Below are 17,181 nucleotides of genomic sequence, written 5' to 3' on the forward strand. Positions count from 1 at the left end.
GGCTATTGGGGGAAGAACCATTATAATCCAAAAAGTTATACTTTGAAATTTATATTTATTAAATAAAAGTTTTCTATTAAAAATTATTTGTGGGATACTACATGTATTCTGTTACAAAGACATTATTAGACAATTTAGACCAGCAGATGGCACTCCAACCTTTTTGCTTACATGAAGAAACATTTGAGCCTGTGGCAACTTCTCTCAAAGCTACATCTCAGAAAGTGTTGAGAATTGCATTTCTCTATTTTTATTCAAACAGTTTTATAGACAAAGTTATTTCTGCTGTCAGAGAAAAGTAGATGAACGGGCAAATCATTTCCATAGATAGTTCAATTATTTGCTAGCACGTGAAACACTAAAGACCCATATGGACCAAAAATGCTCTTCCTGCAAATGCAGTTCCATTTGTGTCAGTGTCTTGTCTTCCTTATTTATAAATTCAGCATCTTAATCTGATCAGTCCAGATGGGTGCACAATAGAAGGAGAACAATGCTTCCCTTGGGCTTTGTGTTTGGAGTTTCAGAGTATCTTGGCTCAGTAGACTTTGAGTGCTGTAAGGAACCTTGGAGATATCTAGTTGAACGTAGAAACTTTTAGATGTGGAAACCGAGTCCTGCAGAGGTTATTCTGTCTGAAGGTAGAAACACCTGCTTTCAGTGAAAAGCAGAAAATGAACAGCTGAGAGAAGCAAGCACAAAAACCTCCGCTTTATGATTGTGTATATTTGTTTTCTTGGTGCAATGGAGGGCAGGGAGTCTTGGGCCACTTGATTAATTGAAGATTGATGCATGTGTTACACTTTGTCTGTATTAGCTTTACATTTTTGCAAAAAGCAACTAATAATATTCTAGAAGTATACCTCAGATTAATCTCAATGTCCAAACAGGACAAAAAAGCATGGTACTTAACAATCTCTTCCCTTAATAATGACTGATTTCAGAGAGATGTGTGTATCTTTGACCATATTGAATATTTCTTGAAGATTTACTTGTTAGGCACAGTTACAGAGGTGCGACAGTGTTTTCCTGGATCACTCCCAAAATGTCTACGATGGCCAAGAGCTTCATCAGTATCTCCCACGTGTGTGTAGGAGCCAACTACTTAAGCCATCTTGTGTTTACCTAGGTGCATTAGTAGGGGGTTGGACTGGAAATGAAGTTGATGGGACTCGAAGTGGCACCCATATGGGATGCTGGCACTGCAGGTGGCGGCTTACCCCACTGTCCTGTAGTGCTGACCCCAACCACATTCAGTAAAAGGGTTTACCAGCCATTGATGTCATCAACCTATTGCACACATAAAATATTTCAATCTTGGGGCCCGGGCATTGTGGCATAATAGGTTAAGCTGCCACCTGTGGCACTGGAATCACATATGGGTGACAGTTCAAGTCCCAGCTACTCCACCCTAGATCCAGCTTCCTACTAATGCACCTGGAAAAGCAGTAAAATACAGATCTAGTACTCTGGCCCACTGGGAGAACTTAATGGAGTTCTTGGCACCTGGCTTACCCCTGGTCTAACCTAGCTGTTGGGGACATCTGGGGAGTGAATCTGTGGATGGAAGTGCTCTCTCTTTCAAATACATCTTTGTTAAAATGGTAAAAATTCAGACTTCATGAGCAGTTCATTTACAGTGGGAATATTTGGGGAACCAGATAACTTTCATAAATGGGGGAGTATAGCATTAACAGGGTGCAGAATCCAGGAGGTATCACCTAGACTAGGCTTTTGAGATCAATGACTATGGTATGGCAGAGGCCAGTGTGTGTGTGTGGGGGGTGGTTATAACAAGTCTGCCTGGCCTACCACAGGAAAGGAAGGCCAGGATCTTCAGTAACAGTCAAACGTAAGAAGTGTCTCACGATTGAAGATAAATAGGCACCGCTCCATTTGCCTGGCAGAACTTCCCGACGCAAGCGGTTTTCCAGAAGAACTTGATTGCCCCCTCCCTCTGAACAGCACAAGAGCCAAGGGGATTAAGTGAACCAGAAAAATTGGATCAGGGCCTTTGTCCTGATAGTTGGTGAGATATTAAGTCTGTTTTCTGTATGAAGGTGGTTCCCCACTATCATTCACATGGCATAGATGTGGGCCTCCATGCTGTGCAAGTTTCTAGATTGGCACAGAAACTGCTGCTTCGGTGTTGGGAGGGATCAAGTGTGCAGGTGCATTCTCCTACCCACCTAACACCAATACCATTTCAGAGTCCACCATCCCCAGCTTCCATTGTCTGCCCCAATAGGCTCTGACAGGGGCTGGATTTCCAAACACGTCCATGCCTTCCCCCTCTGGAAAAACATAATTTAATGGACTCCAGTGCATCTGAATCCATAAGTGGCTAATAGCCTCTTAAAGAATTCAGAACATAAAACAATGTCTGAGAGAAGAGAAAAATGTACTCTTTTGACCAGTGAATTTTCAGCAAGGATAACACAAATGAGAATGTGTCAATCATGTGACCCATTTCACAAGGCTGTATGTTAATCCAGCCTGGATGGTTGATGATCCTGGAGGGGGTGTTTGGGAGATCCAGATCCACAAAGCCTGCTGCTTCTCATTGGGTGAAAATGAGGTTGAGTTGAAGTGGAACAACTCTAAAATTGGAGTGTGGGAGAATAAAGAATAGGTACTTTTCCCAGAGGCAGGGGCCTGTTCTATGCACCTGAAAACATCTATTGCAGAACTAAGTTTCTTCTCAGAAACCCTGTGTTACCTACACAGTACATGTAAAGTAAGTACAGACTGCACTATTTACTTCTTAGCAATCCCTGAGAATTCTTTGGGTTACTTACCCTAGGTGCTTTATTATAATAAATGATACTTAAAAGGGTTATTAAGACACCGTGTAGCTAACTGGATGCCCTCTTTTCTTTGAGTTCAGTAGGTATCACCTAGACTAGGCTTTTAAGATGAATGTAACCCGCTGAAAACAATCCACTGAGGCAAACTTGACAGATTGATGAGGCAGGGGAGAAACATTCCGGATACACTCCCTTATCTCCCCCAAAAATGGTAAGACAGCAGAATTTTAAAGCTGTGCTTTTTCTTATACCTCAGCCCTAGTGGGTTTGCACCAATTTGTGGGAGCTGATTGTCTCTGCCCAGTCCTGTGTTGGTGGCATTGTTCTTGTAGCTTGCTATCAGCCATGGTGTTTAGGAGGAGAGGCAGAGAGCACAAATGAGAAACACTTACCAGCATGCTTCTGCCTAAGAGTGACAGAGGAATTAGGTTGTAGACTGCTATAAAACAACGTTTAGTTGGAAGAACAAGAGACAGACAAATTTTCCATTCACTTGTTCATTCTCCAGATGCTCCCAATAACCAGGGTTGGGCCAGGCTGAAAACAGGAGTCAGGAACTCCATTTGGGGCACCCACGTAGGTACAAGGACTCAAGTACTTGACCCATCACCTGCTACTTCCCACAGTGCACGTCATCAGGAAGCTGGATTGGAATCGGAGGTGGGATTTGATCCCATGCAATCGGTATGGGATGTGGGTGTCCCAAACAGTGGTTTAACCTTATGTGCTATGATGCCTGCCATAACTTTTTTTTTTAATGGTTGTAAAGACTTCAAGCTTTCTAATTTTCATTTCTTTTGAGCCTGATTGTCCAGTGAGACTTTGGGTTATTCATAATGGCTAGACTGTTCATTCCTTCCCTTTGAACATGTTGATTTAAAAATTACTGTATTTAATGAAAACTTGTGTGCCAGTGATAACACACTTTTAGAGTAGGCCATTATTTTGCACTCTAAAAAAGAAACCAGCAAGAAAGACTTCTACGTCATTGTTTCAAAGTGTTTAGAGAGATAATGTAGAATACCATTTGAATTCTATTGTAGGCAATATTTTTAGGAAGAGCTATTTTACCTTCATGTTCCTTACTTTCTTCCCCGAGAGCAGTTAGAGATAAGTCATGTTCAAGTTAAATTACTTTTACTATTATCACAGATTTAAAGGAATATTGTACTAAGCCTTAAGGAGGCAAGAGGATTAAATGAAATTAGGAATCAATGACTGCAAAGTGTTGCATCGTTGAGGACAAAGCTTCTCTGTTTGCTTGAAATCTTCACCTCCATAAACAAACACCTTGTGCTTGACTGAATAATATCATATTAGCTTCAAGTGCATCTTTATTTAGATTAGAAATACAGTGAAGGACAAAAAAATCTTCTGTATAAGCCATTTAGAGGGGATTTGCCAAACAGCATATAAAGTCATGTATTGATTAATGAACTACATGGACACATTGTGAGATTTTATCATTTATCAGTTGATTTTATTATTGGGTGAAAACTTTTTTTTTTTTTTTTTTTTTTTTTTTACAGGCAGAGTTAGTGAGAGAGAGAGAGAGAGAGAAAGAAACGTCTTCCTTTTCTGTTTGTTCACCCCTCCAAATGGCCACCATGGCTGGTGCGCTGCGGCCAGCCCTCTGCACCGATCTGAAGCCGGGAGCCAGGTGCTTTCTCCTGGTCTCCCATGCGGGTGCAGGGCCCAAGGACCTGGGCCATCCTCTACTACATTCCCGGGTCACAGCAGAGAGCTGGACTGGAAGAGGAGCAACCGGGACTAGAATCGGGGTGCTGGCGCCGCAGGTGGAGGATTAGCCTAGTGAGCTGCGGCGCTGGCCGGATGAAAACTTTTTAAAAACAGGATTACATGCTAAAAGTGTAGTAAACATGGAAACGAACAACATACATAGGTGCTTATTTTCACATACTCATATTGTATGTGGTTGTATATGTTATAGTGTTATGCAGCTGGCAGCATAGGAAGTGTGTTTATGCTAGCATTAGGTAGATACGTAAAGATTGCCTTCTATATTAGGATGGCTGTGGTGTCAATAGGTGATGGGGATTTTAAGACTCTGTTACAGTTTCATGTCCTATACATGGCCTCTTGTTGACTCAAATATAATTATGTGGCACGTGACTGTAATGTAAGTCAAGGGTTCTCTTTAAGGCCCTGGGAAGTGAAACTTAATTATCAAATGTTACTACTGGGAAAAATCACTTTTTGGGGCAAATTAGAATAGTAGGAATGTAGGAAGTTTTTGGTAAGATACAGAAACCTGCGTCATTGCTGATGCTTACTGTTCAAGGAACATAATCTACACAGCTATGAGCTCGCCAAGAAATAGCTCTGAAAACCATCGAGTGACCCATGCGGACTCTGAACATTTGGAGCATCTGATGTTGACCTAAGTCAAATAGCTCCAGACTCAGCGTGAACCATCGAGGACATGAGCCACAGCTTCAGAGGTTGCTCTGAATGTGCTTCTCCACTGTGTACATGGGTACACGTGGCTGGGTGCTCTATTCTGGGGGAGAGGTGGACTGGACGGAGTATCAGATGTACCATAATCTTTTTAAATTAATTATTTGAAAGAGTTACACAGAGAAGGAGAGGCAGAGAGAGCAAGAGAGAGAGAGAAGCAAGCTCGTGCACGTGAGCACGCTTCCATCCACTGGTTCATTCCCTAGATGGCCAAAATACCCAGAGCTTTGTCAATCTGAAGCCAGGAGCTTCTTCCAGGTCTCCCACACGGGTGCAAGGGCCCAAAGCACTTCAGCTGTCTTCTACTGCTTTCCTAGGCCATAGCAGAGAGCTGGATGGGAAGTGGAGGAGCTGGGACTTGAACCGGCGCCCATATGGGATGCTAGCCCTGCAGGCAGCAGCTTTATCCACTTCGCCACATCGCTGGCCCCAATCATAATCTTAACACTTGTGGTTTTCTATGCTAGCTGATTTTAGCCCCAAAATGATCATTCCCCAATTCCTTGTCTTTTTTTTTTTTTTTAAATTATTTGAAAGGTAAGTAAACGGTGAGTGAGTATAATCTTACATCTACTGGTTCACTCCCCAAATGGCTGCAATGGCCAGAGCCGGGCCAGGCTGAAGCCAGGAGTTTTCTCTTTACTGACAAATCTTTGCCTATTCCAGTGTCGTTTCCCCAATGTTTTCCTCTAGCAGTTTGATGGTATCAGGTTGCAGATTTAGATCCTTGTTGTATTTGGAGTTGATTTGTGTGTAAGTTGTAAGGTAAGGATCTTGTTTCATACCTCTGCATCTGTAGATCCAATTTTCTCAGCACCGTTTGTTAGAGACAGTCCTTTCTCCAGGAACTGATTATAGCTCCTTTGTCAAAGATTAGTTGGTTGTAGATGCATGGATTACGTTCTGGGATTTCTATTCTATTCCATTGGTCTACATGTCTATTTTTGTGCCAGTACTAGGGTGTTTTGATTGTAAGTTTCTAGTACGTTTTGAAATCTGATACTGTTATACCTCTGTTTTTTTTTTTTTCCCTTAAAGTGTGCTTTAACTATTTGGAGTGTCTCATGTTTCCGTATAAATTTTGGCATTGTTCTTCCCCCCCTCCCCTCCCAGATTTGAGAAAAGTGCTATGGGTATCTTGATTAGAATTGCATTGAATCTGTAAAATGATTTTGGTAGTATGGAATATTTTCCCATTTGTTTCTGTCCTCTATTTAATGTTTTGTAATTTTCATTGTAGAGATCTTTTACTTCCATGGTTAAATGTATCCCAAGGTACTTTTTTTTTTTCTGTAGCTATTGTGAATGGGATTTATCTTAGAAGTTCTTTTTATTATTATTTTTTAAGATTTATTTATTCGAAAGTCAGAGTTACACAGAAAGAGAAGGAGAGGCAGAGGCAGAGAGAGGGGGCAGGGGAGGGAGGTCTTCCATCTGCTGGTTCATTCCCCAGTTGGCTGCAATGGCCAGAGCTGTGCCAATCTGAAGCCAGGAGCCAGGAGCTTCTTCCAGGTCTCCCACGCGGGTGCAGGGGCCCAAGGACTTGTGCCATCTTCTACTGCTTTTCCAGGCCATAGCAGAGAGCTGGATTGGAAGTGGAGCAGCTGGGACTCGAACTGGTGCCCATATTGGATGCTGGCACTGCAGGCGGCAGTTTTACCTGCTATGCCACAGCACCAGCCCCAATCTTAGACATTCTTTCTCAGCCATGGTATTATCTGTGTATACAAAGGCTATTGATTTTTGTGTGTTAATTTTATGTTCTGCTACTTTAGCAAACTCTTATGAGTTCCAGTAGGCTTTGAGTGGAGTCTTTTGATTCTCCTATATATAGTATCATGTCAGCCGATTAGATCTGAAAGTTCATGGATTTAGGTACACCCTTTCAGAGATAATGTAATGCTCAAATCTATGAAAATGATCATAGTTTCTGACATAAGAGTAATGGTTTAATTTCTGACATGTTTATAAGGCAGTCAAATTTGATTATTGTATTTCCATGTATTGGAACTTATTTAATATCCACCTTCATAAATAGATATTATTTGAGATCAAACACCTAAGTATAAAGCAAATAAGCTTAAAATAAGTTGAGGCGCTGGCACCATGGCTCACTTGGTTCATCCTCCGCCTGGATGCCGGCATCCCATGTGGGTGCTGGTTCTAGTCCCGGTTGCTCCTCTTCCAGTCCAGCTCTCTGCTGTGGCCCAGGAAGGCAGTGGAGGATGGCCCAAGTGCTTAGGCCCTGCACCCACATGGGAGACCAGGAGGAAGCACCTGGCTCCTGGCTTCGGATCGGTGGTAGCAGCCATTTGGGGAGTGAACCAACGGAAGGAAGACCTTTCTTTCTGTCTCTCTCTCACTGTCTGTAACTCTACCTGTCAAATAAAGAAATAAAAAAGAATAAGTTGAAAATGATGCCTAACATTCTCAAAGAATTTGAGAGGAAGAGGGAGAGAGTACGCCTGCACAAATGAGCTCCCATATACTTGTTCACTACCTTAATGCTTAATAACCATGCTGGGCTAGGCTGAAGCTGGTAGCCTGGAACTCAGTCCAGGTCTCTGACTTGGGTGGCAGAGGCCCAAGAACTTGAACCAACACCTGCTTCTGAGGATGCTCATTATCAGGAAGCTCTGACTTAGAGCAGAGCTTGGACTTGACTTCATAAACTCTGATAATGGACACAGGTATCTCAGTTGCCTTTTTAACTGCTAGGCCAAACCACTGCTCCTATAGCCACATTTACTGTGTATTTTTACTATGCTAGGAACTGTGCTAAGTGCTTTCAAAGGATTGATTACTAAGGAAGTATAGGGTCTCCTAACTGGTAAGTTTCAGAGCCAGGAGATGATCAGCACTGGTCTGAGTATGTGGACTTAACCCCGACAGTTATACAAAGTAGTACAAGTGGGCACTGAGTGGATGGCTGCAGTGATGTCAAAGGGAAGACTTCTTGAGAGACAAATTTGGAGGCAGATTGCGGCATATGGTCGCATGGTGTAATGCCATAATGTATTAACAATCTAAAGTATAACAATTTACAAGTCTAAAAATTAAAGTTTTAGAAGATACAGATGCCACATGTACTAACATTTACAGCATGAGTAATTTATCATTTCTCATTCCTTCATCTCTCCAGCACATTAAAATGGTGATATGGAATTTTAATGAATTGTCATGTGTTTCCACCATCATTTTCCCAAGGATTGCTTCACAAATCTGCTTTTGTCTTCTTTTTTGCAGTTGGTCAACAGAACACCTCCATGATCAAAGTTTTAAAGATTTTTTTTTTTTTTTTTTTACTTCAAATGCAGAGTTAGCGGGAGAAAGAGATCTTCAATCTTTAAGTTCATGCTCCAGATGGCTGCAACGGTCAGGGTTGGGCCAGGCTGAAGCCAGGAGTTTTTATCCAGATTTCCCATGTGGATTGCAGGAGCCCAAACACTTAGGTGTCTTGTGCTGCCTTCCAGGCCATTAGCAGGGAGCTGGATAGAAGTGCAGAAGCTGGGACACAAATCAGTGCCCATGTGGAATGCTGGTGATGGAGGCAATGGCTTTTCCCATTACACATAATGCCAGCCCCCATGACTGTAGTTTTTATCATGATATCTTGCTTATTTTAGGCTCTTCTAAATACTGTTTGGATGAATGCTAATGGGGAATGTCTTAAGTTTGTTTCCATTACTTTATTTTCAAAGCTACAGGATTTTATTTTTTTCATTCAGAACTCCCCCCAACTTCCCCCTTGCAAGAAAGAATATATGATATTGAGCTCTGAACAAGAATGTAAGATACGTTAATGACTTCATTTTATAAGTTATAGCATACAAGGTAAAACTCTGTGAAGATAGGATTTGGATACAAGTACTTCCCAATTTTCAGGTGTGTTGAGGTAGTGTGTGCTGGAAAGTTGTTGTATCAATGCGTGTAAGAATCATTAAATGATTTGACTCAAAGAATTTAAAGGAGTGTCCGTAGAAGTCTTAGGGAATTAGCTAACTGCTTCTTTAGATTGGACATATAGACTGATTTTTGGCCTAGACTCATGCCTTTCCCAAAGAGACATTGTCACACAATGTTTGCACAAACGCTTCCTACTTGTCTCTTTGCCAGGACTGTGTTCTGTTGACACACCCGAGCCTCCTTGAGTTGGCAGCAATCAGACATCATTAATGACCTCACTAATGCCATTTTGATAAAAACATTTGCATCACTACTTCTCTTATATCTTTTTCTTGACGCATGTTGGAATGTCTGCCCACATCCTTCATTAACCACATATTTATGGTGTTTTTGGCGTTGTTAGTCTGCTGTGTTTTTATTCCTTTGGGCTGGAATTCACATGTTTGGTATGCCAGGTGATGAGCCTGGCACCTTGGCAAGAAGAATTCAGCTAAAGGTGCAAAAATGAGAAGCATTACCATTCCAGAGGTCCCATGCTGCACATTGCCTTGCCTCACTATTCGAGAGAAATTATTTCTTGCTGTGTGCTTCTATGAAATAAAAATGACTAGTTAGATTGGCAATGTATCTGCAATTGCTTTTTGTTCTTGTACTTACTTCACCTAATTTCTTCTCTACAGCAGTTTTCTTCCAAGGGTTCTGAGCAATATGTACTCTGAAATAATTCATTTTCAAAATGGAAATAGCTTCTGGCCTTCATCCTTACTGGTTCATGGCATCCTGAGACCTGGTATTAACCTTCCTATCTGTTGAGATTCTAGAATGACTATTTTACCTTGAACTCTGCACTCATTAACTTGGACTTTAAAGAATGCTCTGTTTTATCCGAGTATGGCTCTTCTATGTCTAATGTATTTCAGAAATTTCTATAAAAATGTTTATCTGAGGCTAGCAAAAGAGACTTGAGTGCGTCACTTGGCTATTAGCTCTTCCTTTTATTGTGTTTACCATGATTCTTTGTTGAGGAGCCAGCAAAAACATGAACTTTCTTTATGGTTTAGTATTCAGCATCTAGAGGTTCATTTTGAATGGCTGTGTTCTCAGCAAGCTGGAGCTTTTTAAGTAAAAAAGGTGCCCCATCTACACCCAGTTTCTGTGGTGTACTAACTTAGTGCTCTTAAGTCTATGAGGGTAGTTCAGAAAGCTTATGGAGAACGAAGAAAATAATATTGGTGCAGAAGACTGTTAGAAATTGATGCATAGTTTTTTATAACTAGACACTTGTGATGATTTTTGAAGACCCACCCATATATGTGTGCACCAAAATAGATGTTGCTGCACCAAAGTAAACTCGTAATTCTGTTTCCCTCATACTTTATCAAGTGCCTTATTCTTCCTAGGCCCTACCCTAAGGTGAGCTGAGTACAGGGGAACATAAGATTCATCCAGTCTACATGCTAAGACACCTATGGTAGCTGTGATTGGCTTACCTCCTAAAGTCAGGATACACGTTCACATTTAAGACAAAGTGAGTGAGAAAATGTGTGGTCACAGTTGCTGCTGACTGTATCTCATGAACAGGCTTGGGAATAGTTGATGATTTGGGCGTGTCTGCAAGTCACAGAATTAATTAACCCTGAGCTTTCTATTGTGTGAGGAAATAGATTTCTGACCTGAGGTATGTGGAATCAGACAGATTAAATGAACTCATGGAATAAGCTAAAACCTGACTCTTAGAGTTCAGTGTGTGTGTGTTTTGGGTGTGTGTATGTATGTATGTGTGTGCACATACATTAGTAAATACGTCTCATGAAATCACTTCTTGATATAGAAATGAGAAATCAGAGGCCGGCGCTGTGGCTCACTAGGCTAATCCTCCTCCTGCAGTGCCAGTACCTTGGGTTCTAGTCCCGGTTGCTCCTCTTCCAGGCCAGCTCTCTGCTGTGGCCTGGGAGTGCAGTGGAGAATGGCCCAACTGCTTGGGCCCTGCACCCACATGGGAGACCAGGAGGAAGCACCTGGCTCCTGGCTTCGGGTCAGCGCACCACGCTGGCCATAGCGGCCATTTGGAGGGTGAACCAATGCTGTATAACTCTGCCTGTCAAAAAAAAAAAAAAAAAAAAAAAGAGAAATCAGTACCTGTTGTTGGAAACCATATCACATAATTGTTGTAACAATTAAACTCTGACATGTTATAGTTTACAAAGAATTTAAAAAATTATTTGTTTTTATTTTGTTAAAACCCCCTAGGTTAGGGTATTATTACTCCTATTTAGAGAAGATTTACTATTTGCCCAAGATGATCCAGTTGATAATAGCAAGGAGTTGAATCCAGGTATACTAAAAACCCAATGCCCCATTGTGAATGGTTTCAATGTTCTGGAATTCCATTGTCTCCTCCTGTCCTGGGTACAGAGACACAAAGCTTGGGAAGAGAGTAATGTACTATCTCCAGGAGCCATGATGACTCAGCAGGCGAGCCTGTCTGGTCTGTGTGGGAAGTTGTTGATTTCTGTTGCTGTGTCGGGAAGGTAGATGATGTGGGGAAACTGTTGAATTCAGTGGAGGGAAGTTTTGTCTTGGTAGACTCTACACATTGTTTGGGAGGATTTAAACTGGTTTAAATTTCAAAATAATTCATCAGTAGAAAAATCAATTCAATTGTGAGAGCAGGAGGCACATAACTATGCACTATATAATTGTCTGATCACATAAGCCTTATTATTATTATTTTTTGTATGTTTGATAGGTAGAGGCAAAGACAGTATGCTTCTGCTGACTGGCCCACTCCTCAGATGCCTATAAAGGCCAGGAGGTATAAGCATGGAGCTGGGAACTCAGTCTAGGTGGGTGGTAGGAACCCAATTATTGGAGCCATCGCTGCTGCCTCCCAGGGTCTGCATTAGCAAAAAACTGGAATCAAGAAGCAGAGCCCAGAGTTGAACCCAAGTACTCTGATGTGGAATGTGTTCATCCTAACTGGCGGTTTATCCACTGATTTTATGCCCACCCCATGGTCTTACAAACTTGCATTGTATCCATTTCTGGGTACAGTAGCCACATTTAGATAAACGCAGAGTCTGCAGAAGTTCCTGTTCTCTGTTTTGGAGTTTGCTACTGTTGGCTTCACTCCTAGGAACTCAAGGCAAACTACTTATCTTGGGTTAAAGATTGCTTCTGTGACAAGTTTTCCCCTAAGTTCCTATGGTACAAAAGGCCTGCTCTAACAATCTTCCCTGGTATTGCTCATAATTCTGGGCAGTTAGTAAGCCAATTAAATAGCACAGCTGCACAAACATTTCAGCTGTAATTTATGAAGTTCAGATCATGAAAACATTTTCATTGTCTTTCTGCATATGGAATCTGAATTTTTAAGATCTTCATAGAAGATAGACATTTTTAATCTAAAATAAATATAAGTTTTGTTTGAAATGTTTGACTTCTTGAAGGTATAGCAGCTTTGTGATAAAGTTTATTTAGAACAAAGAATCTTTTGAAATAGAAATAATGGAAGTTGTCTGGCTTAGATGATGCTAGCTCGAGTTTTACTTTCAGTATTTCTCACCAGTTACCCTAGCTTACCAACCACAGGTCACTTTACTGAGGGTGTAGTAAAGGCAGGATACATATAGGAGAACTTGACTGAAGGCAGAACCTGTTCTAAATACTCTGTTAGTCACAATATTTAATCAGTGGGTGAACTGATGGTGGCTTAGAGTTAGCATTCCTATTTCTCTGGTGAGATAACAAAGGTATAGAGACATGAGTTGGTTTTTGTCATCAAGAAACATGGTGTCTGAAGCCAGGACTACAAATCCAAATCCATGCTTTTAAGCACAATTGCATATTACTGTCTTGCAAAAAGAAAGTGTCCCAAGTCATTGTTCTCCCTTTAAGTGATCCTCCTTGTTCTTAGACCCATTAACTGGTCAACTGACAAAATGCATAACCACTTAGGGTCAACCAGTCTTCAAATGACGTTATTGTTTTCTGCATCTCATTACCAAAAAGCAAACGTGGAAGAATCACCTCCTAGAAATAAGTGGAGAAAGAGAAATCAGTATTTACAGGTCTCTTTTTAACCTATGGACTAAATTGCATATTAAATTTCTCTGATTTGTTGAGACACTTTGACTTGGCATGCCATCAAAAATAATTACTTGTTGAATATTCCATAATTTAGATTTCTTTGATCTTGCTAGAAAATAACTCACTGAGTCTCAATAACAAATTCATTTTCCCTACCTCCTATCCCCATCATACTTGTAACTCCCAGCAGGTAACATTCTCTGATATGTGTGGCTCCAACTGGTTGCCCACAGTTGAGGTGCTCAGTTGTGTTGGGAATGTAGCTTTGCTCCTCAGAAGACAAGTAGAGGATTAGTGGTGGTTAATGATGTTGGGAATGTTCTTCCCCTTGGTCTTGGCATTTTGTTGTTAAAACATAGCTTTTCACATTGTTATTTCCGAGTGTGGTCCCTAGAAAACCTCCCAACCTTGCTCAATCATAGCCTTCTCCTTTTGGCCAGCTGGACTAGTGACAATCAGACAGAGATTAAAAAGTTCAGGGCTGCTATCACTTGGAATCCCTGAAAGAATGTGGAGAGAGGTCCTGTCTTCCTGCCGCCTGTTTTACCAGTAACTAAATTATATTACGGAGAAATAAATGATCTTTTATTTTATTGATAAAAAAAACCCCTTTTCTTTCATTTCTCATGGCTCATTTTCATCATTTGAGTATCCTCGTCCCAGGGAAGCTCTCTCCAACTACCATCTCCCACCCTTGTCCATATTCTCTCACAATAAGCTTATTTTATTTTCTTCAAATGACAGCCACTACTTGAGGTACTTTAGGGGTGAGTATGTGGAAGGTAAGTGACTTTTCAAAGATTGTTCATTGAAAGTTCCAGAAATGGATCACTTGCTTAGCCTACTATTCCAGCAAAATTGGTCTCCCTTGTAGAACTTCATTGTCATCTTCATTGCTGTAGACAAAACAAATAAAACATTCTTTGAAGTCTCTACCTCTTTTTGAGCTAATTTATGTTTGGAAAATGGGCTACATACATAACGTGCCATGTTCTGAGAAATGGAGAACTCTGGCCTCTGCGGGATTCTATTGATCTGTGTCAGCAGGTATGCTAAAGCTTTAAGAAACCAAGTCAAACTAGCAAGAGGGGAAGGAGAATGCCGAGAAAACAGAGGTGCTGATGAGCTCAGAGACCGACTAGGCCTCCTAGTGAAGTGTTGCCTCCACTGAACTGTTCCTCTTAATTTCTAGGAAGAATATTCCAACAAACATTAGGAAAAATATGATAATTTATTGGCAATGGGAATGTGTTGCAAATTATGCCTACCACGTGGCTCCAGTGCCCCTTAGAAAAGTTCCCCCATTGGGGCCGGCGCTGTGGCGCAGTGGGTTAACACCCTGGCCTGAAGTGCCGGCATCCCATATGAGCACTGGTTCGAGTCCCAGCTGCTCCACTCCCATCCACCTCTCTGCTATGGGCCCCTGCACTCGCATGAGAGAACCAGAAGAAGCTCCTGGCTCCTGGCTTTGGATTGGCACAGTTCCTGCTGTTGTGGCCATTTAGGGAGTGAACTATCGGATGAAAGACCTCTCTGTCTCTCCCTGCCTCTCCTCCTCTCTCTGTGTAACTCTGACTTTGAAGTAAAATAAATAAAATTTAAAAAAGTTATTGTCTGTCTCTCCCACTGTCCACTCTGCCTGTCAAAAAAAAAAAAAAAAGTTAAAAAAAAAGGAAAGCTCCCCCGTGAGAAACTCGCCTTTAGGTCTGATAAAGTTCTACTTCCTTTGAGGAGCCATTATATCTTCCTGCCATTTTTTTTTTTTTAACAAAAATTCAACCATAAATTGTTATACTTGATTTCTCCTTACCTATATATGCCCTAAAATTTCCCAGGAAGATATTTCTGATTATTTTTCTGAATGTGTTTGTATGCTTTTTTTTGAGGATAAAATAATGACTAACTTGTGAGAATCATAGCAGGGTGGGGAGTAGATTTTTCTCTTTCCTTGTGAGTGACTTACAAGCCTGAATTTCTTTCTTAGATTCAGGAAGACCTTTTTTCCCTGTACACTCCGTAGTTACTGGGGGCTTGTTAATTAAACTGTCAGGACAGAGGAAAATAGGTTGTCATTCATACACATGTGAGAGTTCACAGAAAGTGACTCAAGGTTATTATAACTTGCAGCTTACGTACAATTGATAATAGGAGAAACAGAAGGGGAGAAAGAGATTAATAGGAAAGTGAATGATTTTCAGGAAAGATAAATAGGTTCCTTGGAGAGGAGATCGCAGATAACACATTTTTGACATGTCTGTTGAGGCAATTTCTTATCGTGGTGTTGACTTTTCATCTCTAGTTACAGGAGTGAATCTTCCCTGGTTGTGAAATTCCCAGGGAGGGAATTTATGACGCTTGAATTCTTCTGGAAGGCTCTGCTTTTTAGGCAGATAAGCAGCCTTCAGAAACAAAGAACTGTTGGCAGTTGTGTTCTGGGTCCCTTAGTTGACAAAAGCACAGCGCTCTCAAGAAGGGAAGTTACTCTGGGTAGACCATTTGACCTTGCGGTTGTGGGTCTGAGTGGGCTCCAGGCATGCTCTGCGGATTTTAGTTGAATCTGATAGCTCAGTACATACTTATCCTAGATAAGAGTGGTAATGTGCCCCCTAGTTAAATCTCCAGAGTGCAATGCTGTACTCTAATTTTTCTAACTCTGTTTCTTAACCAAGGGTAGGTTGGGCTGTGTAAGGCCCATGAAATCACTTGGTCTGGCCCTGCCAATATAGCTACAGACAGGACTTGAAAGTCAGTCTGTAGCAAACTAACTATTACGTTGATATGGCTCATGAATGATGCCATAAATATTCAAATGGCCCTTGGCAGAAAACAATGTTGCCCACTCCTGCAACCTTCAGGATGATGGAATTTCCTGTTTTTTTTTTTTTTTTTTTTTTTTTTTTTTTTTTAATTGTAACATGCATTCTCCTTTTTTCAAAGGAGAAATTTGTGCTTCAGGTCAACTATTTAGGGTCAACTGATATTTGCTATGAATAAAAACTAATACTACCTAACGCAACTTATACCAGAATACAGGGACCATTTTTATTAAAACAACTACATATCCAAAGGAATTTTTCCTTTCTTCACTTTGACTGTGTCCTAGATTGGTTTTGTTTTTGGCTTAACTAGGTGCACGGGCTCCACATTACTTGATGCCTGGCAAGATTTGATAGGTAAGGACTAATACAGATTATTCGAACACAAAGCACTTCTGCAACCAACTCTACATGTCTTAGGAAGTGTGTTGTACTAACTATGCAATACACCCCTTGTCTACTGCTCTAGGTCTCAACTTTTATCCTGTATTAAGAGGTGAATTCCCATGAGAACTGTAACACTTCCTCATTTGTCACTTTTCATCCATATCATTGATCCGTTTGTCCTGGATTACAGGCCGTGTGATAGTTTAAAGATAGATCATGAAGGCCAAAACCCTTTTGTGATCCTCCACTGTTCTTAGAGTAAGACCCTGACTTTTCAGGATGGCCCGCAGGCTTGGTGTCATTTTTCCACTGTATCTCATCTTGGAGCTCATTTCTCAACATCTCAAGCTTGCTCCTTCCAGCTACCATGACTGCCTTTCCGTTCTTGCAAACTATGACTCATTTTTGCCCCGGGCCTCTGTACACATTTCCCTTGGCTAAGCTGTCTTCATCCAGATTTTCTCACAGCTGGCTTTTTATCATTTGAGTATCCTTATCCACATGGAAGCTCTCTGGCCACCATCTCCTACTCTTGTCCGTGTTCTCTCACAATAGCTTACTTTATTTTCTTCATGTGAAACCCACTACCTGAAATTATTTTACTTGTGTATTCGCCATCTCCTCAACAGAATGTAGTCAATATGACGATCATGTGGTCTACCTTATTCTTTGCTGTGATCTTACCCTCCTTAAAACAT

The 17,181-nt window shown here is 41.1% G+C and overlaps 1 pseudogene; it reads right to left on the minus strand.

Moving 5' to 3' along the window:
* The window catches only part of LOC133762203 (eukaryotic translation initiation factor 3 subunit E-like), a 31,183-nt pseudogene extending 14,331 nt beyond the window's left edge, over positions 1 to 16,852 (minus strand).
* Between the last annotated feature and the right edge of the window lie 329 nt (positions 16,853 to 17,181).

Source organism: Lepus europaeus, chromosome 6 (assembly GCF_033115175.1).
Source record: "Lepus europaeus isolate LE1 chromosome 6, mLepTim1.pri, whole genome shotgun sequence".
Classification (NCBI taxonomy): Eukaryota; Metazoa; Chordata; class Mammalia; order Lagomorpha; family Leporidae; genus Lepus; species Lepus europaeus.